Source organism: Pongo abelii, chromosome 10 (genome assembly GCF_028885655.2).
Source record: "Pongo abelii isolate AG06213 chromosome 10, NHGRI_mPonAbe1-v2.0_pri, whole genome shotgun sequence".
In the NCBI taxonomy this organism is placed as follows: domain Eukaryota; kingdom Metazoa; phylum Chordata; class Mammalia; order Primates; family Hominidae; genus Pongo; species Pongo abelii.
Genome location: NC_071995.2, coordinates 61,883,868 through 61,904,674, shown reverse-complemented (window position 1 = coordinate 61,904,674; position 20,807 = coordinate 61,883,868). Strand labels below are relative to the sequence as shown.

The 20,807-nt window shown below is 40.6% G+C and overlaps 1 protein-coding gene and 1 long non-coding RNA gene across 3 annotated transcripts in view; one reads left to right on the top strand and one right to left on the bottom strand.

Annotated features, from left to right (window-relative positions):
• SRGAP1 (SLIT-ROBO Rho GTPase activating protein 1) overlaps positions 1–20,807 on the bottom strand; it is a 318,022-nt gene that overhangs the window by 199,172 nt on the left and 98,043 nt on the right. The gene's annotated exons all lie outside the window — the stretch shown is intronic.
• LOC129049139 (uncharacterized) overlaps positions 18,686–20,807 on the top strand; it is a 54,905-nt gene continuing 52,783 nt past the window's right edge. Inside the window, exon 1 of the long non-coding RNA XR_008511959.1 lies at positions 18,686–18,791. This is a non-coding gene — a long non-coding RNA (uncharacterized LOC129049139). The remainder of the gene's footprint in view (positions 18,792–20,807) is intronic.

Sequence of the window (20,807 nt, the reverse complement as noted above, 5' to 3'; positions counted from 1 at the left end):
GGTACATGTGGGTAAACCAGGTAGGAAGGTATGTGTGGGTGAACTAGGTAGAAAGGTGTTGCAGAGGATGCTGCAGTCCTGCCCAGATCACTGCTCTGAGACTAAAGTACTGGGACTGAAGTACTCAGTCTTCTAGCTGCCAAGAGTTTGGCTGTGAATGGCTCATAGCTGAGTGCCTCCCCAGTAATGGCCCTTGGCTAAAGAGAGCCACTTCACCCAAGATTCTGCTCCCTTGCTGGGGCCATCTCAGTTCCAGAGCTCCCCTGTGGGATTAATTCAAGCCTTGGATAGTAACAACCAAACCCATCAAAATAAGTGTGTATGTACAACAGTGACAGTATCCTACAACGTTTAGACATCCCTAAACTAACAATGGGGTTAAGAACACCTTGAAGTTGTGGAATCCATAAGATAAGTTCTCCAAGATGTGGAGCAGTAAGAGTACTGGGGAAAAGATGGCTGTTAGGAATGTACCTAAATAAAGTGGGAGTTGAACAAAGAGAACACATGGACACAGGGAGGGGAACATCACACACCAGGGCCTGTTGAGGCGTAGGGGGCTGGGGGAGGGATAGCATTGGGAGAAATACCTAACGTAGATGATGGGTTGATGGGTGCGGCAAACCATTATGGCATGTGTATACCTATGTAACAAACCTGCACGTTCTGCACACGTATCCCAAAACTTAATTTAAAAAAAAAACAGAAAGACAAAAGAGGAAGGCAGAAAGACAGAAGCCTTTGGCCCTGAGAAGAACCATTCATTAACATTAATGGCAAGAAAGAGTTAAAAGTAAAAGTGCTGAGTCCAGATTTCTGCTGTCTGTCTTGTTGGGGAGGGGTGGGCAGAAAGAGGATGTCAAAATGATAGGAAGAGCTGTATTTGTTTTGTTTCCTGGGGCTTGGGGGACGCTTCCTGTGGGCTCTGCCAGGAAGTCATCTTTTCTGCCTGAATAATTGGATTTCATGAGAAGTGGATCAGTGGCTCCCATCCATGTCACTGCACAGTCAGAGAGGGTGGGAGGCAGAGCAGCCTACCTAGGAAGCAGTGCTTGCTGCCCGGGTGGGGTGACAGCAGTCCAAGGGTGAAGGAGCTAGCAGGGCACTTTGTGCCTCACTGTGCAGCATGTACCTGGGTTCCTGTCTGGCTACAAAGTGAACCTTCCCTTCCCAAAGCTGTTCTAGGGAGCTTTTATGGGAGTGATGGAATACTTTTCCGACTGGGTTATTTCTTCTCTGCACTATCAAAGGCAACCTTGGGCCTCAGCTGTATGTCCAGTGGCATGTTTGTGAGCGGAGCAAACCTGTTTACATAGCGAAAGCTTTCACATCTACTACTGTTCCGGTGGCCCAACTGTGCAGGAGGGGTAGAAGCAAAGGGCAGTCAAAAGCCCTGGCTCTAAAGCTGATAGAGACTGAATGTGTGTCCCCCTCCATATCTACAGGTTAAATCTTAATGCCCAATGTGATAATATTTGGAGGTGGGGCCTTTGGTAGGTGATGGGGTCATGAGGGCATTAGTGCCCCAGGGTGCTCCCTCACCTCTTCTGCCATGCAAGGTTGAGAAGATGACCAGAAAGTGGGCCCTTAGTAGACATTGAATCTGCCTTGATCTTGGACTTCCCAGCCTCCAGAACGGTGAGATATAAATTTCTGTTGTTTATAAGCCCTTCAATCTATGGTAGTTTGTCTTAGCAGCCCAAACTGACTAAGACAAAACCCAAGCTTTGCCACTTACTATTGTGCAACCTTGACACATGACAAATTACTTAATCTTCGGGGCCTCAATTATAAAATGAGTTTCCTCAATTATAAAATGAGGATGACAGCACCTTCCTGAAAAGTTATGAGAATCTGAGGCAATGTGCCCCCAACACATGGCTGGCCATTACCAAATGAGACAAATGCTTGCTACCCATTCCTCCTTACTAGCTGAGCTCAACCCCAGGACCTAACATGTATATATATATCCAATTGCCAAAGGGCTACATATCTTTATCTACATTATGTGAACTCTCTGTAGTGGTATTTTTCCTGAATTATAATTTAATATACATTCTTGGATTTTCTGAAGGTAGATTTTAAAAATATATTCATCTCATACCTTTCATAGGCTTTCTCCCTATGGTTTCATATATCAGCCATGTACTGCTGACGCCTAAAAAAATCATCTAAATGTTGGTTGGCCCAGATCTCTCTGCCCAACTGCAGATCTGTATACCCCATGGCCCACTGCACATCTCCATTCTTGATGCCTTCAGGCAACTCAAGTTTAACATATTGCAAACCAATCACCTTTGCCCACCTCCAACCCCCAAACACTTATTCCTCTTCATTTTCTTATACCCCTAGAAAAGAAACATAGAATAGTTGTTAAAAGCCTGTACCCAAGAGCCAGTCAGCCTTACTTGGGTTCAAATCTCTTACCACTTACAAGCTATGTAACCTGGGAAAAATTATTTAAGTTCCCTTCACCTCAATTTCTTTAAGTGTAAAAAGTAGAATAATTAAGAGTACCAGTAAGATTTATAGAAATTAACATGCTAATGCCTATATACACTTGGATGGGGGCCTGGCATAGCTAAGAGCTCAATGAATGTTACTGTTACTATTAACTCACTCTGTGGGATATAAAAAGAATTCTCTTTGATGGTAGAAACCATATATTTCCTATTCTCCATTGTAAGATCAGCTCCTGGCACAGTGCCTTGCGCATATTAGATGCTCATTATATTTTTTAACTGAGAAGAAATTTCTGCAGCTTATTATAAAATTACTATGAAGAGACTGTCAATATTTTGTTCCTTGAATGACCATTAATACAAAAATAGGTACTAACACACAAAAAAACTGTTTCTCCTGGTACACTGGCATACTTCCCTCCACCAGATAATAAGTGACGTACAACTCATTGAGCTTCCCTTTCTGAAACTTTCGAGAAACATACGAACTTGGGATTAATTTGTATTAACCAGACTTAGCCTAGATTTCCTGGTACCTATTACTCTGAAGAGCCCCTTTTCTCATTTTAATGCTTCTATTGAAAATTGGCTAAAGTAATTTTTAGATGTATTCATTTATTTTTAAAAAACCTATCTATATATTTAGTGAGCACTTTTAATGTTAAGCACTGTGCTAAGAACAATAACAAATTGTTATTGTTACTGCTAAACAAAAGAAAGCGTCTGTGCTGGGAGATGGCACTGGGAGAAGAAACGGATGGAAGGCAGGAGTAGGATAGAGGACAGGAAAGAGGCCAGGCTCAGAGAAGAAAGAAAAAAGCAGCAGAAGCAAAGTGGACTCACTAAGTGGCAAGTGTCTGTGATGGTAATAATGGCTCATTATGTTTGCTGAACAACTACAACACTGATCATAAAGTGGAAAAAACTCTTCTGAAGATCTAGACCAGTGGAGGCACCCCGCAGGATCCCTGGGCCCAACTGGGACTGAAAGAGAACAGCATATCAGCAGAAATCTGAAGCAATGAACAAGAAAAAAGAATGTCATCCTACCTAACAAAGTGTACCAAATCTTCCAAATAATTTAAGATGGGGTGCAATAAAGGGTAATAAACATTTTAATTCACAATTATATCATTCATTTAGACATACTGTATATGTCATTAAATGTATATGGCTAACTTAATTACATAGAAAGTCTAGCTATAAGTCTTACTGTGTATAGTTATTCTCAAGTAGGTACTTTCTGTTTAATTAAAGAACTACAATAAGGTATTTTTCTTAGAGTATAAATGACCATGTTGAGGACTGCTAGAATTACAATGATGCCCATAGAGAAATTTTTCAACAAGACTACCTTTATATCCTCATTCTTTAGTACAAATAGAGGGAGTTGAGAGGGGGAGAGTTTTACAGAATTGATAGAGTGATCATAAAAGCACAGAATGTTAGGTTCTTCCTTCAAAGGAGTTCCCCTCAGATCATTACTAGCACACACTTCCTCTTGTTTTAAACAGAATTCTAATACACTCAGGATCTGATTTCCAAACCTGTAGTGGAAACAAGTTAAATGTAGAAAGAGTCAAGAAGTGCCCACAAGGAAGGATAATGTGATAATACATATCCTAAGAAAAGCAGACAGAAAAACTAAAAATATCACAGCCAGGTGGGGTCATTCTACTCAACAGAATCCAGGCTCGTTGGCATCATTGTACCAGAGAACAGGGTTAAATTATTTCCCACAAAATTTAATGTATCAGTCAAGGAAATGCTAGAAATATGTTAGAAAAGGCTTTCCACTCAAAGGATCAAGTCCTTTTTTTTTTTTTTCTAACTGGCATGTTAGCAGGAGGAGCTGTAAGTCCTTTTTCAAAACACTTGGCTACATTGAGGATTTTTCAAAAAATGTTCACACATTTTACCGTTAAGAGACAGCTTTGGTGAAACCCAAGTGAACTTCTAAAATAAAATCCCAGTTACAATTTTAGAGAAAACCACGAGCTTCACCTCTTATGTATGCAGCATATTGTATTAACTGCAGATCAAATGGATCACAGACATTCTCGAGATAACACTACTAGTTGAGCTGACGTCAAATTCAATGGACCTGATTGGTATTTTTTAACCACAAAAAAACCCATCCTATCATCCAGGTCTCCAGTTAGAAGAAGATAATTAGTTCATTTTTTGGCATGATGACAAGACCTAACAGCCATTCCTTTTTTTATTCAAACAGAAGGACAAGGGATTACAGTTAATCTTGGCAGTTGTACCAAACTGCAAAAGCGCAAACAGTAGGACAGAAAAGGTTTTTGGGGGAAAGAAAGCTGAGTAATTTAATATATATTTATCAGGGATTAATGTTACCTCAAATATCTTATTTACCACAATGAATGTATTTTTCATAGACCAGCAACACTAAACGATGCCAAACATCACTGCCATTCAGAAGCCATTAAGTTTCTGACACTCGGTCTCTAGAGAACACCCAGAAGAAACAATCCCAGCTCTCATCTAGAGTAAAACTGCCTTTATCAGGCCGCGGGAAGGTAATGTACAACTGTGGCAATGATAAGCGGCTAGTTGTTTTTAGGCGGCCTCCACTGTCCATATGCCGATGATGCATAATTCATAGGAGATGCCACATGCCGCCTGAGGCAGGTGCCCTTGTGAGCCTTTCTGGTCACACTCTGAGGCATGTTGCCTCCAACGATGATAACCCTGGAATGTAAGAAACAAACGGAGGCACAAACAATTTCCCTAAATACTGTTTTTAAGCTGATAGTTAGCGGTCTGCTGAACACAGAATACAATTAAGAACAATTAGCCATTCAGTGGCACAACCACAGACAGTTCTCCTTGTGGCCTATATTTTAAACAAAGAGCCCAGCTTTCAGGCAGAATCCTCAACTATCCTGCAAATGAAGGAAGTATAAAAACTGCTTCCTATTTCCTGGCTGACCTCAATTCCAGACAGCAAACCCCCACCCCCTTAACACATGGTCCATCCCCTTCCTCCCCTGACACAAACACTCCTTGATCATAGCTCTTCTGCTCAACCTTTTTTTTTTTTTTAAGTAGGGGAAAAGATAAGCAGTTGTATGAGAAAGACGCATTTGACATAATATCAGGCTGGGCCACAGAAAAAGGCAGGATGGAGTGGGGGATGGAAGAAGAGAAGAAATTCAGTAGTAAGAAATGGGAGACAGAGGCCAGGCGCCGTGGGTCACGCCTGTAATCCCAGCACTTTGGGAGGGCGAGGCGGGTGGATCACTTGAGCTCAGGAGTTTGAGACCAGCCTGGCCAACATGGTGAAACCCCATCTCTACTAAAAATACAAAAATTAGCCAGGCATGGTGGCGGGTGCCTGTAATCCCAGCTACTTGGGAGGCTGAGGCAGGAGAATCGCTTGAACCTGGGAGGTAGAGGTTGTAGTGAGCCGAGATTGCGCCACTGCATTCCAGCCTGGGGGACAGAGAGACTCTGTCTCAAAAAAAAAGTAAAGAAAAGAGAGATAGAAAAAGAATGTTTCATTTCTACAAGAGAAAATGGTTAGGAGTGAAGACAACACACTCACTGGACTTGAGAGTTGCAGAGACTTTACAGATCTTTAGGTTCAATCTCTCCATTTCACAGAAGGGAATAAAGGTTTGGAGCCATGGAGCTACCTTCCAGGGTCATGTCAGGTGTTTATCCTAATTAGAGATTCTCTAAGTATGAGCACCCTTGGGAGAAAACGCTAGCTTAACACTAGGAATAATTCTTCTTCTCCTGAGAAACAACTTGTTTTTTACTTCTTGGTTGCTGTTCACAACCTGGTGTTTAACAGACCAGGTTTCCCTTTTCACTGGAAGAAAAAACTTCACATGAAGCTAGGGGCCCCCTCATTAACCTGCACTTCAAACACTATGGGGTGCATTTATCTTGGTCTCCTTTCTAGCTTCCCTGGATGCCTTTTTTTCTCCTCCTTTCTTTCGGGTCTTCCATTTAACATTTTTGTTCTTTTGTATTTTATGAATCCTTGCAAGCTCCCTTAAGCCTTTCTGAAGCAAAAACAGTATATTGCAAATATCTTATACAACACTTGCCATTCCAAGGAACTTGAAATATTTTCTTTGTTCATATAGTCTCACTGGAACTTGCTGAGGAGGGAGGTTGAGTATTACTCCTCTACTTTACATCCTCCCGTTAAGAGTCTGAGATCTGTCTTGGGATTGGTGCTCTTATACTTATCTTCTCAGAACATACTTCTTCCTAAGTAAGAATTGGTATACTAATTGACCACTCAGTGCAGAATTTTTTGTTTTCTAGACAAGGTCTTGCTCTGTGGCCCACGGTGGATCTAGTGTGCAGTGGTGTGATCACAGCTCACTGCAGCCTTGATCTCCTGGACTCAAGTGGTCCTCCTGCCTCAGCCTGCCGAGTAGCTGGGACTAAAGGCACAAGACATCACACCTGGCTAATTTTTGTATTTTTTTGTAGAGATGGGATCTCACCATGTTGTCCAGGTTGGTCTTGAACTCCTGGGCTCAAGCCATTTTCCCACCTCAGCCTCTTGAAATGCTGTGATTACAGGTATGAGTCACTGCACCCAGCCAAGATTTTTATATCAAAAAAGTATATCACAATTTGCTCAGATTAAATTGAAAAGTATATTAGCAAACCATATGCCTTTAAGGTCAATTTTCATTCAACTTAAAGGAATTTCAGGCTGGGAAAAAAAAAAACCTAAAAACATTTCTCAAGAGAGTTCACAAACAGTAGTAGAAGGTGCTAACATGGTAAAAGTTATTGCTTCACTCTACTACCATATGTGTGCAAACAGCATGATAATCTATACCACCTTCCAGCTGTTTAACCGCACAAGGCATCATTGTTATTTGGACAATATTGCCTAGAAAGGAAGAAAAGAGAGGAACAGGGAAGGCAATCAACTATTCTTTTCTGTTCACTTTCCTGTAAGGATGGGATTGGCTTGGGCTAAGGTAAGGAGTCTTTCTCAAACTTCAGGACACAAGCAACCAGCCAGTAAAAACCCACCATGGCTCTGCAGTAACAGGTGACAGGCGAGCACAACCGGACACCCTGGCAAGCCTGGAAGACTCCACCCTGAACCAGGGCAGCATCTGCTCTTCCACCTCTAAAAGGGCTCCTAAAGATCCCTACATAATTCATGGGACTCAAGGAGAGGTGAAATGTGAACTGGCTAAAATGTAAGCATTTACATTTAGAAGCAGAGGAGGCACCAAACCAGGCTCAGAAATATAAAAACAGGCCTTTGGTGCGGCTCTGCAGCTTCCATCTCTACTCTCCTGGGCATCTCCCTTGCCCTGGGCCCTTTCTTCTCTGGCCACATGACCAGCTTTGGATGCTCATCTCAGTAGAAACCGCTGAGGGTTCCTCTCTGGAGACTGTTACACATGGCTTATTCCACACAGACAGTGTGCCAATGTGTAAAACACTCAACTTACTTTTTGGCTGACCTGGTCATCCAGGGCTGCCTGCTGCTATGTGGGGAGATGTTGGAGATTCCAGGCCAACCGTGCCACGGGGCGCTTCTGGACACAGTGTGCTGTTTCCACACGCTGTGAAAGGGCACGCAATACCAGGAAAAAACAAAGACTCCTGATGTGGGTAAAAAGAATAAAGAATAAGAAAGCGCTGTGGCTTTGCATTTAGAGTGCACCCGTTTTATTAATTAGTGAGGCAGAGCAGTTTAAGGCAAGCTCCTAGGTGTTAATATAACATGCTACACGTCTCATTAAGAAGCTACAAAAGGCCGTTTATTGTTCTCACGCTAAAGGTCCCTGTACACAGAGAAATCAAAATGTCAGGATTTTCCTGTCTTAGTCCTAAGGGAGATCAGTCTTTGAAGAGGATATCAAGCTATCCAAATTCAGCATCCCTGCTTTAATTAATCTACCATATGGGGCCCAGATGTCACGGACAAGTCACATTTGAACTAAGTAATTCATAAAATAATACTACATTTCATTTGCAGTATGGATAATGCTAAATTATCCACATCTAAAGAGAAATGTTCTTGGGGTTTCTGGTTTTCCTTTATTTCAAGTTCTATAGCAGATTATATATAAAATGGTACACATATAGATATACAACTTGTCACCAAGATGAGGACTTTTAAAGATCTGCCTCTCTTTTTGTGCTGTATGATTATGGGTCATTGTCAGCAACATCCCAGTTTTTCCTACTATATAAGGAATTAACTCTAGCCTGGAATTCTTAGGTTTCTACAATCTAATCCCAACTTAATTTTTGACTCAGTTATCATGACCAACCGATGTGCAACATCCACTAATCCCAACATGAGATTCATGTGCCAAATACTGAGCACACTTTCACTCTCTGCTGCTTTTCTTTTCTTCCCTCTCCTCTGCTTTGGATCCCTAGTTCCTAGAATGTTACCTGGGCATAGAACAGGCATTCACTCCAGAACTGACGAATTAAGTACCACGTCTCTCCATTGATACGGCGCTCTCTCATTTGAAAAAGCAGAGGGAAAACAGAAAGATTTGGAATTGGTAAATTCGGATTTGGGTCCTTAGGCAAGTGGTACCCTTTTAACTTCAGTTTCATCATCAGTATAGGGAATAATTATTTATATATTATCAACTTTGCAGAATTGTTGTTCAGATCAAAGTCAATCTTGGATATGAACAAGTTAGCAAATTGTAGAACTGATATATCAGTGAGAGAACTTTAGGCCCAATTCAAACCGGCTTTACACAATCAGGAAATTACTTATCTTACAAACCTATAAGTAAAACAGAAAAAACTAGTTCACCTACGACACGCTGGCTGAACAATGGTATTGATGACTCTGGTGCCCTCTATGTCTTCACTGTACTGTCTACATTTGTCTACTGGTTCCTCTTGTGCAGCAGCTCCAGGTGTCATATGAGACCGGATAAAGTCCACAGACAATGAAGGGTCATCTCTCTTAGTGTCTACAAAAATTCTCAGAAGCACCTGAGCACATGTCCCCTTGCTGTCCCATAGGCCAAAACTGGGCTACATATCCAACTGTAAACCAATTTCTGATCTGGAAAGGAACTATCCTAACTGAAGAATATTGGGGCTTTTCCAATATAGAAAGGGAATATGCTTACGGGGGAGGCAACTTGTCTCTGGATGCAATAATAACCTATAAATTTGAAATCTCATCATTATTATGGTATTATCTACTCTTCAAGCTCCACCTCGAGCCCCAGTTCCTCTACATATACTCACTACCCAAGCCCAATCCTCTGGATTCCTGTATCTCTTATTGTACTTACTTCTCATTTGGTACATCCTGCACACTGTTGGGAAGTTTCTTTTTAAAAAATAACTGTTATTATAACACTAGTAATAAATATTCATTTAAGAAAATTCAGAAATATATTAAGAAAATAAAAGTTACTCCTACTCTCATCAGAGGAGATAACCACTATTAAACTTTTGGAATATTATCTTCCACCTTTTTCCCTTTTTTCTGTTTGTGACTGTTGATGTATGAAAGAAGAGTCTCTTTTTTGGGTATAAATGTTCCTGGATTTCCCAGCTAAAATTTAAACTCACTAAGAGCTGGAATTCTCCATGCTTCTTTCCAATTTTTCATAACAGTTACAGGATCTCAAGACACTTGCTGCTTCATATTTCTGTAGGTCACACAAAGAAACTTTAATCTGCTCTATTTCTTTGGGGGATTAGGAAGAAGGTTAATATAACAACATCATAAAACATAGCCAATAATTTTTCAGATATTCCTTTTTACCAATACTTATAAGAAAGCTTATTAAACTTTCTGGCAATAAAATACCTAGTGATATACTGTTTTCTGTGAGTGTTATTTTTGGACCAGAAAGTATTGTGTCATTTCCTTGATATTTAGCAATTTCATTTATACTTATAATGGAAGCCATTCTACTGCTTAAAGATATGATACCAAACTATGTAGATTAAATATAATTTTAGAACATATGATTCTCAGAAAATTCACTTCATAAAAGATAAATTCACCAAAATTTTTGTGTAAATCAGTGTTTCTATACAACCAAGTCACATTTTCAAAGTATTGGAGTAAGTGGTTATTTGAAAAAAATAGAGCATAAATATTATAATAAAATAAATGGCCTTCGACTAATTTATCTGCTTTTCGGTCTCAGGTTTTGCCAACAGAGTTTTCTTAAATTAAGGCACAATTCCACGTGGCATAAAGCCCATGATAAATATTCCATTGCTCAGACTCTCCATATGACTTCATGGGCTCATTTTTATTTAAAAAAACATTTACTTTTTGAACATCTACTGTGTGCCAGGCTCTGTGCCAGCCACTGGGAGTTGAGTGGTGTGGAAAAACAAAGACATACCCTGCTCTCCCGATGTTCACAGGCTGGTGGAGAGCCAAGGGCACTGCCAAGAGGGTCTATGGGAAATTAAGACTTTTTGTCCTAATGACAATCCCCAATGACAAAGCATCTGATTCTCCCCACCATCTTTTTGCCTTTCTATTCTCCATCTCCACTAATTAAACAAGAACAAACATGTCTACATTGAAACACAGGAGTTTAGATTAAAATAGTTACTGGGAAAAAAAATGAGGTGAGGTAGGGATATTATAGCACCTCTTCAGGAAATGAATGAAAATATGTAGAATAACCTGAAAGTCCAGAGGAAAGGGCCAGGCAGGGGCTGAGATGCTGCCTCAAATTTCCTTCCACTCTTGTTAACTTATTGCAGTTAATATCTTTGAGGTATCCAGGGGATCCGTCAGTCTACGGATATTTATGGAGCAGATCGGGGGTGGGTGGTGGTTGTGCTCAGATCCTGGAAGAATCAGAGATTATGGACCAATAAAGGGCCAACATCAGCTTGAAATAATATTGTATGAAAATAGACAAAAATATAAGAGTTGTTGCAAAGTGGGTTGTGCATATAGCAAACAATGGAGCTGTAAAGAGTTCTACGAGTTCAGAGGAAAGAAGGACTCTGATGTGCCAGGATATTCCAAGGACTTAGTGGAAGTGGTGGGAGAGCTGCAGGGTTTCTTAGGATAGGTGAAATGGAGGCAGAAAGAGAGATGGGGGAAGCCATCTCTCTTGGGAGGCCAACCCAATGGGACTGACTCAAAAGCAGCTGGCAGTACGGGAGTAGAGCTCAGTCAGGAGGTGAGATCCAGGTTTACTGACTTGAGAGGCAAAGGCAGAAAGATAGACAGCTGAAGCAACACGATGGATGGGCTCTCTGAGAGTTGACATGCCTTGTCAAGTGCAGAGCTTCCATGTGGGCAAGAATTAACTGACATAAGTAGGAAGAGTCTCCTCGTTTTTTCAGGTTAAGGTTTTCACTCTTAGGAATGTTATATCTCAGGGCAAAAGGACAATATTCATAAGGGCTTTGGATACAACTTCTTTACTTGAAGCTTTACTTTGGCATAGAGGTTATTTTAAAGTGACAAGGATGGCTTTTTTCCCTGGGTGCCTTCCCACATGTGCCAGAATTACTTATATTTATAGTAAGTGGCTTGTCCTTTTTATTAACATTGTTGTGACATCGCTAATTTCAATTTTACCTTATGCAACACTAAAAACTTCCATGAATTACCATTGGTTCACTTAAAATTTGCAAGATTGCTTTATTAAACCTGGGACTAGTTATTAAAGTTTTATGAGCTCCACGGGTTTCCTCACAATTAGATTCAAGCTCTGACTACTCAAGCTTTTTGTTGTAAATGGTTCACTTTTAGTGTACTTGTGCATCCCTTTCAAAAAGACATGGAAAAGAAAGATAGTTCTTTTAACACCGTCCTTTAAAATAGTCCCCAAATGTAGCAAGATACTTACCGTCTTTTCTGTATTTTCTAAATAGCATTTATTAGATAGGATGTTTTCAATATTCAGTGCTGGTTAACCTGCTTTTTGTGTTTGTGTGTGGGTTTTTTGTTTGTTTGTTTTTGGTATGCTTCTAAATCTCAGCTAGGGATCTGGGTTCATAGACATTAATAGTCCCCATGCCCCCAATTTACTGAATGAAGAGTGGTTTCCTTTTCTCCATCCTTATACTTCCTTACCACATATAACCTAGGTATGCACCTGTGTATTATCCCTCTACTCATGCATTCTTTGGGTGCCAAAGAATGAACCTCTCTTCCAAAATATGCTCTCCCGAGAATGGCAAAACTACCATTCTGCCTGCAAGGACACATGGTTCTTTTTTTTTTTTTTTTTTTTTTTTTTTTTTTTTTGAGAGAGAGTCTTGTTCTGTCACCAGGCTGGATTACAGTGGCATGATCTCAGCTTGCTGCAATCTCCACCTCCCGGGTTCAAGTGATTCTCCTGCTTCAGCCTCCTGAGTAGCTGGGACTACAGGCGCACACCACCAAGTCCAGCTAATTTTTGTATTTTTAGTAGAGACGGGGTTTCACCATGTCGGCCAGGATGGTCTCAATCTCTTGATCTCATGATCTGCCCACTTTGGCCTCCCAAAGTGCTGGGATTAAAGGCATGAGCCACTGCTCCTGGCCTAAGTATGGTTCTTTCTAGCAACAACATAGGCATATATTTGGTTGCTGAGTGATTTTCTACTTCAACAGGTCTCATATTGGAATGGAGGAAAAAATGCAAAAGGAAGTGAGCAGGGGCAAAGAACGCAGTCTCCCTCCTCTTGTACACTCAACAGAGCACAGTGCAAGTGCAATCTTAAATGCCAATGGTAAAATCAATTTCCTTGGGTCTTCTGCAGACTAGTAAACTCTTAAAATTTATCAGTGTGTTAGGTCCCGATATTTCAAGGACTTTGAAACACAATCCCAAAGATTCTTTAAGATAACTAATTTTAAAACTTTTACTTGTTATTATTTATTAAAAGAATTCATTCATTCATGAAAATAATTAATAATAAAGATTTCTCTATATGACGGTCATGCATACCAGCAACAGATGGAAATTTAATTTCAAATTTGTATAAGGTCTGTTGGGAAATACCCATATCTGCATATTGTATTTCTTTGTATGGACTTTTTTGCAAATCTAAAGTAAGTTTAGATGATCTAAAGACATCTCAAAATTCTGTATGGTTAGATTAGCTCATGTGTTTGATTTGACACATTCTATGGTTTTCAAACTCAGAATCTATTTTTTTGTTGTTTTTTTTGAGAGAGAGTCTAGGTCTGTTGTCCAGGCTAGAGTGCAGTGGTGCAATCTCGGCTCACTGAAACCTCTGCCTCCCAGGTTTACAGCATTCTCCTGCCTCACCCTCCCAAGTAGCTGGGATTACAGGCATGTGCCACCACACCCAGCTAATTTTTTTTGTATTTTTAGTAGAGAAAGAGTTTCACTGTGTTGGCCAGGCTGGAGAAATTTTCTTAACATTTGCTAGTCCCTGTCTCAGTGCTTTCAGTTAAATCACATGGACAGGTAGATAATCTATCCAAACTCTTCGGACTGACAACATGCAAGGCATTCAACAATCTGTCCTTCTCTTATTTTTAGGCCTAACCCTACATCGTTCTATGTGCACTCAAAATTCCAGTCAAACCAGACCTGATCAGCAGGCTACTTTTTCAGCCCTCATTCCTTTGTCTATTTTCTTCCTCCCTTCTAGAAAATAATCCCCATGTGCATGTTAAAAATCTTATCCACCTTGTTCTAAGGCACAGCTCAAATTTCTTCTACTGTGAAAAATATTCCTTGACTTTGAGACTTCCCCAATAAAATATGATCTCTATTTTTGTGAACACACAGCCTTTTGGCCTTATTCATCTTGACAAGACCCATAGCACGTGGCATCATGTCTTATCTAAGGTAGGCATAATGATATCTGCTGAATGAATAAATGAATAATTCTGGTGATTCAAGCAGAAAATCTCTCAAATGATATGTCTTGTTCATTGCATTAACACAGTGCTTCATCCATATGTAGTAGCATGTATTCAATAAATATTTGTTAGAGAAAGGAAAGAGAAAAAAAATTCAACTTACTGCAGAATGGCAATGTATTCAAACAGAAGTGTCATTGGTTAATTACAAGATAAAATTTTTTCCAGTGAAATGATTTCAATTGATTAATGGTACTTTGGCTATTACCTTCTTTTGCTCAAAATAAAGGCAATTTTAATCCATTTAGAGATATAGAAACTTAGGCCCAGAGAAAAGAAGAACAGCAGGGAAAGATGACTGGTTTCATTTCAAGTGTATTACTCCACTGTACTGTATCGCTTCTTGCTCATTAATGATGAATTTTTGAGTCAATCCAGACACAGTACGAATGTGAATCATCTGCCCAAAACTACAAAAATAAAACTACCAACATTACTTCATTATTGATGAAGAAACACATTTTAACAATTATAAAAGATTCCCTTTACATGACTGAATTTTTTCTCACTTAAAAACAAAAGGAGGGGGAGGGTGGACAAACACTGGCTACACAAATGCACGGAGATTAAGCTGTTAGAATTATAAACCAGTCTATTAGCAACTCATTATCAGTAAGAGGCATGCAAGGATAAACAAAATTAGTTACATAAAAAGAACCAAATTGAACATTTATGGGAAACTCATCTGGCCATATTCATCTTTTAATGTAAAAATAGCTTTGCAATAATAACCAAAAGTGTCTATTAGTCTATTGCCATATGCGGCTTTTTCATTCTTGATGCTTTTTGAATTTTTTTTTTCCAATCTCAATGAGTAAGATCATCTTTTCCACTAATGCAAGCCCAAACAATTCACTCACTCACTCACTCCCCAAAAAGTGAGGTACATTTGGTTTCTTTCTTCAGAGAAAAGAAATTGATGTAACCTATTTCTATATAATCATCAAAGATACTTACGCTTCCAGGACTGCCTGCATTCATAATTAAAAAGAGAGAAAAGTGACGCCTAACATTTATAGAGCTTTGAATAGAAGGGCCAAGAGTCTCATAATTTGCATTTTGGTGTAGCGTTGCCATCTTTTAAAAGTTTCTATGTTTTATCATCTCAATTTAAGTAATGCTTGCTTTCCCCCTCAAGCACTTCAAATACTTAATATTGCTTTCTGATAAAAGAAAAAAATGATTTGAATAAAAAGAGGGCTCCCTTTTTGTTTTTTGTTTTTGTTTTTTTTTAGTAGAGACGATATTTCACCATGTTGGCCAGGCTGGTCTCAAACTCCTGACCTCAAGTGATCTGCCCACCGCAGCCTCCCAAACTGCTGGGATTATAGGCATGAGCCACCGTGCCCAGCCATGGGAGCTCCCTTTTGAGTGTTAGGAATTTCTGTTATTCCTCTGTGAAAACAAAATGAAGCAAACATCAATAATTCTTAGGAAAATGGATCTTTTGAACTAATTTACATTCCCACCAACAGTGTAAAGGCATTCCTATTTCTCTACAACCTCACCAGCATCTATTGTTTCCTGACTTTTTAATAATTGCCATTCTGACTGGCGTGAGATGGTATCTCATAGTGGTTTTGTTTTGCATTTCTCTGATGATCAGTGATGTTGAGCTTTTTTTCATCTGTTTGTTGCCTGCATAAATGTCTTCTTTTGAGAAGTGCCTGTTCATACCCTTTGCTCACAAACCTGCACATTCTGCACATATATCCCATTTTTATAGAAAAAGAAAAAAGTTTTGAACTTTGTTTTGAATTATAGTTTAGCTAACTACACAATTCTGAAAAGAACAGTTTACTCTAAAACAAAAAGAAAATGGAACTTTTTAGTTTTCTCTGGAAAGGTTTTTAATACCACTACAAATGCAGCAAATACAGTTTGCCTGTTACACAGTGTCAGAATTATTGGAAACTGACTATATAATTATGATACATACCATACAGTATTACTCATGAAAACATAGTTAAAAAAAAAAAAAACAAACTCGTGGGGGCTTTAAAAACACCACAGTCCCCAGAAACCACCCAAAGCCAACTATATCAGAAATCCCAGGAATGGAACCCAGGTATCGTTGTTTTATAAAATCTCCCCAGGTGATTCTCAGATGCAGCTAGAAAGAGGAGCACTGAGGTGCTGTCATGTCTGATCATGAAGATCAGAGTTTTTACTTTTACATTTTGTTTAACAAGAACTTAAAGAGCACTAACAATCTAACTAATTTAATTCTTGTAACGACCTTATAAGGTAGATACTAACTTCATTTATATTTGACAGATGAGAAAACCGAAACAGATACTTAGGCAATTTGCCAAAAGTCCTGGTGACAATGAATGGTAGAACCAGGATTTGCATTTGGCTCCAAATTCCAGGCTCCTGACTACCTCACTAGCCTGATTCTCCCAGAGGTAATTTACCTACAATGAAGTACACAGACCTTAAGTGTTTGGTTCAGTGAGATTTGACAATTGTGTACACACATGTAACCAGGGGTCCCCAACCCCCAGGCCATGGATGGGTATTGGTCCGTGGCCTGTTAGGAACCAGGCCGCAGAGCAGAAGGTGAGCAGCAGATGAGCCAGGGAAGCTTCATTTGTATTTACAGCCATTTCCCATTGCTTATGTTACTGCCTGAGCTCCGCCTCCTGTCATATCAATGGCACCATTAGATTCTCATAGGAGCACAGACCCTATTGTGAACTGCACATGCAAGGGATCTAAGTTGTGGGTTTCTTATGAGAATCTAATGCCTGATGATCTGTCCTCATCTTCTGTCACTCCCAGATAGAACTGTCCAGTTCCAGGAAAACAAGCTCAGGGCTCCCACTGATTCCACATTATGGTGAGTTGTATAATTATTTGACTATAATGCACCTGAATCATCCTGAAACCATCCCCACCACCACACCCACCCCCAGTCCATGGAAGAATCATCTTCAATGAAACCAGTCTCTGGTGCCAAAAAGGTTGGGGACCACTGCATGTAACCACTACCCAAGACAGACTGAAAACACTTTCATGGTTTTGAGCTTATCTATGTTAGGGCTTGTATGAATAGTGTTTTCTGTCTGTCTCAACTGAGAAACAGGCCATGGTGGTATAGATATACCAGAATTTGCATATCCAGTGACCTGTTGAAGAATGTTTGAGTTGTTTCCAGTTTTGGCTATTGTGAATAAGGCTGCTATAAACATTTTTCTCCAAGTCTTTTCGAGGATATATGTTTTCATTTCTCTTGGTTAAATGCATAGGAGTGGAATTTCTGGATCATAGGGTAGGTATATATTTAACTTTATAAGAAAATGCCAAACAATTTTCCAAAATAGTTGTACCATTTTATACTACCATCAGCAAAGCATACCCAGAGTGACTTTTAAGAGTGACTTTTAGGAGTAGCACGCTGCAATTTTCAAGTACATTCATCTAGAAGGAGGTGAAGTATAGAATTTGACAACTATTTGGCTGAAAAAGGAAAAGACAACCTCAACACCATCATCAACACTAACAAAGCAGCTATTTTTCCTATAGCAGCATATCCTGAGTGGGTTCCTGAAAATACGGGTTCTGTAGACATCAAGGCAGGCAAAACAAAGGGGCAAAAACCACTATACATACAGCATACCCCTCACTTGAAGATTCACAATGCATTCTAGCATACTGAATGCACGTTGGCTCTGAGAAGTCCTATTGTAAGAATCAGTAAGGGAATTAGTAAACTGACAAGTCACATTTAACCTAGCTGTTCTCAAGGGTTCCCAGTTCCCTCAAATAAGAAATTATTTGAGGGAACTGGGAAAATTATGGTATACTACCAACCATAAAGCATTTATAGTGCTGGGGGACACAGGTGAGAGCAACTACCTCTGTCTGAAGAGATTGGACATAAGCCCATAAAGGAAACAGTATTTTATGAGTCTTGCTGGACAGTAAGGTTTTAAGCTGCAGAAATGGATGGAGAAAGCTGTAGAAAGGTTTCATTCTAGGCTTAGGTTACAGTATGAACTACAGAACAAAATGGGAAGTGTGAAAGGCATAATGAAAATGTTGACCTAATGGACTGGGCCACTGTGACTGGGTTAAGAGAAAGTGGGGTCAGACACAGGGAACATGTAGCTTCCGTGTAAACATGAGGATGCCACCTCCATCTGCTGACTGGCTGGCTGATGGTCAGCAACAGCCTAAGTGCAGCAATCAGTCAATAGATAACTTACCAAGTACCTAATCTGGGCCAGCTAGGGACTGGGCTAGCCAGGGACTGCAGCCAGGGTACAGTCATACTCTGCAGTTGTAAAGTTTGTGGTGTAGTAGGGGTAGGCAGGTGCTTATAAAGGGCAAGTTCTAGAACTCTAGAATAGGAATGGATGACCAACCAAACTCTTCCAAGCCATGGGAGCAGAATCTCTTCAATTCAAGAATTTCAGAAGAAAATACTAACAGATGTCAAGATGAAATACGTATGTACATAGTAGTTGACTCCCTCCATTACTATAAAATATATTGGTGGGAGGTGGGGGGGATTGGGTATGTTGAGAGAAGAATTTGAGATATTGGAAAAATATCCAGGTAGAGATGCTCAGAAATAGAATGAAGTTCTAAGTCAGAGGGTTGGGTTTATTGACACATAATATGACAAATGGAATAATTTCAATACTATTGACAACTCATATTTAAATAATAAGAAAACCATAATAATATTAGACTCTGTAAACAAACAAAAAAAGACATAATACGGAGGAGCCAAGATGGCCAAATATGAACAGCTCCGGTCTACAGCTCCCAGGGTGAGCGACGCAGAAGACGGGTGATTTCTGCATTTCCATCTGAGGTACCGTGTTCATCTCACTAGGGAGTACCAGAGAGTGGGCACAGGTCAGTGGGTGACTGCACCGTGCGCCAGCCGAAGCAGGGGCAAGGCATTGCCTCACTCGGGAAGCGCAAGGGGTCAGGGAGGTCCCTTTCCAGGGGTGACAGACGGCACCTGGAAAATCGGGCCACTCCCACCCGAATACTGTGCTTTTCCCACGGGCTTAGGAAATGGTGCACCAGGAGCTTATAGCCCGCACCTGGCTCAGAGGGTCCTACGCCCACGGAGTCTCGCTGATTGCTAGCACAGCAGTCTGAGATCAAACAGCAAGTCAGCAGCGAGGCTGGGGGAGGGGCGCCCGCCATTGCCCAGGCTCACTTAGGTAAACAAAGCAGCCTGGAAGCTTGAACTGGGTGGAGCCCACCACAGCTCAAGGAGGCTTGCCTGCCTCTGTAGGCTCCACCTCTGGGGGCAGGGCACAGACAAACAAAAAGACAGCAGTAACCTCTGCAGACTTAAATGTCCCTGTCTGACAACTTTGAGGAGAGCAGTGATTCTCCCAGGACGCAGCTGGAGATCTGAGAAAGGGCTGACTGCCTCCTCAAGTGGGTCCCTGACCCCTGACCCCTGAGCAGCCTAACTGGGAGGCACCCCCCAGCAGGGGCAGACTGACACCTCACACGGCCGGCCAGGTCCTCCAACAGTCCTGCAGCTGAGGGTCCTGTCTGTTAGAAGGAAAACTAACAGAAAGGACATCCACACCAAAAACCCATCTGTACATCACCATCATCAAAGACCAAAAGTAGATAAAACCACAAAGATGGGGAAAAAACAGAGCAGAAAAACTGGAAACTCTAAAAAGCAGAGTACCTCTCCTCCTCCAAAGGAATGCAGTTCCTCACCAGCAACAGAACAAAGCTGGATGGAGAATGACTTTGACGAGCTGAGAGAAGAAGGCTTCAGACGATCAAATTACTCCGAGCTACAGGAGGATATTCAAACCAAAGGCAAAGAAGTTGAACACTTTGAAAAAAATTTAGAAGAATGTATAACTAGCATAACCAATACAGAGAAGTGCTTAAAGGAGCTGATGGAGCTGAAAACCAAGGCTCGAGAACTACGTGAAGAATGCAGAAGCCTCAGGAGCCGATGCGATCAAATGGAAGAAAGGGTATCAGCCCTGGAAGATGAAATGAAGCGAGAAGGGAAGTTTAGAGAAAAAAGAATAAAAAGAAACGAGCAAAGCCTCCAAGAAATGTGGGACTATGTGAAAAGACCAAATCTACGTCTGATTGGTGTACCTGAAAGTGACGGGGAGAATGGAAACAAGTTGGAAAACACTCTGCAGGATATTATCCAGGAGAACTTCCCCAATCTAGCAAGGCAGGCCAACATTCAGACTCAGGAAATACAGAGAACACCACAAAGATACTCCTCGAGAAGAGCAACTCCAAGACACATAATTGTCAGATTCACCAAAGTTGAAACGAAGGAAAAAATGTTAAGGGCAGCCAGAGAGGAAAGGTCGGGTTACCATCAAAGGGAAGCCCATCAGACTAACAGCGGATCTCTTGGCAGAAACCCTACAAGCCAGAAGAGAGTGGGGGCCAATATTCAACATTCTTAAAGAAAAGAATTTTCAACCCAGAATTTCATATCCAGCCAA